This window comes from Tinamus guttatus, unplaced genomic scaffold (genome assembly GCF_059628265.1).
Source record: "Tinamus guttatus ecotype Peru unplaced genomic scaffold, ASM5962826v1 Tinamus_guttatus_pri_ptg001550l, whole genome shotgun sequence".
In the NCBI taxonomy this organism is placed as follows: Eukaryota; Metazoa; Chordata; class Aves; order Tinamiformes; family Tinamidae; genus Tinamus; species Tinamus guttatus.
The window spans coordinates 37502-38625 of record NW_028290084.1 but is presented as its reverse complement, the minus strand read 5'-3'; positions in this window follow the sequence as shown (position 1 = coordinate 38625).

Genomic DNA, 1124 nt, shown 5'->3' with positions numbered 1-1124 from the left:
CTTCCCATGATCCTCGTTGGCTTCCCGTGACCCCCCCCCCCGGCTCCTCAAGGCTCCCGCCGGGTCCCCACGACCCCCATTGGCTCCCGAAGGGCCCAGGTGGCTCCCCAAGATCCCAGGTGAGTCCCCAAGATCCCGGTTGGCTCCTGAAGACCCCGGTTGGCTCTTCCAGGATCCCGGTTGACTCCAGAAGGTCCCAGTTGACCCTTCCAAGACCCTGGTTGACTCCCAAAGGGCTCAGTTGACTCCTGAAGATCCTAGTTGAGTCCTGAAGACTCCAGTTGACTCCTGAAGGCCCCGGTTGACTCTTCCAAGGCCCTGGTTGACCCTTCCAAGATCCCAGTTGACTCCTGAAGATCCCAGTTGACTCTTCCAAGGCCCCGGTTGACTCTTGAGGCCCCAGTTGACTCCCAAAGACTCCAGTTGAGTCCTGAAGATCCCAGTTGACTCCTGAAGGCCCTGGTTGACCCTTCCAAGGCCCCGGTTGACTCCTGAAGGCCCCGGTTGACTCTTCCAAGACCCCGGTTGACTCTCCAGGGCCCAGTTGACTCCCAAAGACTCCAATTGACTCCTGAAGATCCCAGTTGACTCCCCAGGCCCCGGTTGACTCTTCCAAGATCCCAGTTGACTCCTTAAGATCCCAGTTGACTCTTCCAAGGCCCCGGGTGACTCTTCCAAGGCCCCAGTTGACTCTCGAGGCCCCAGTTGACTCTCTGAGACCCTGGTTAACTCCTGAAGGCCCCAGTTGACTGTCCAAGGCCCCGGTTGACTCCCAAAGACTCCAGTTGACTCCCGAAGATCCAGTTGACTCCTGAAGGCCCCGGTTGACTCTTCCAAGGCCCTGGTTGACTCTTCCAAGGTCTCGGTTGACCCTTCCAAGACCCCAGTTGACTCCCGAAGATCCCGGTTGACTCCCGAAGATCCCGGTTGACTCCCGAAGATCCCAGTTGACTCTCCTGAGGCCCTGGTTGACTCTCCAGGCCCCGGTTGACTCTCCCAAGGCCCCGGTTGACTCTTCCAAGGCCCTGGTTGACCCTTCCAAGACCCCAGTTGACTCCCAAAGACTCCAATTGACTCCCGAAGGCCCCGGTTGCCCCTCCCAAGGCCGCGGGCGCCCCCCGGCC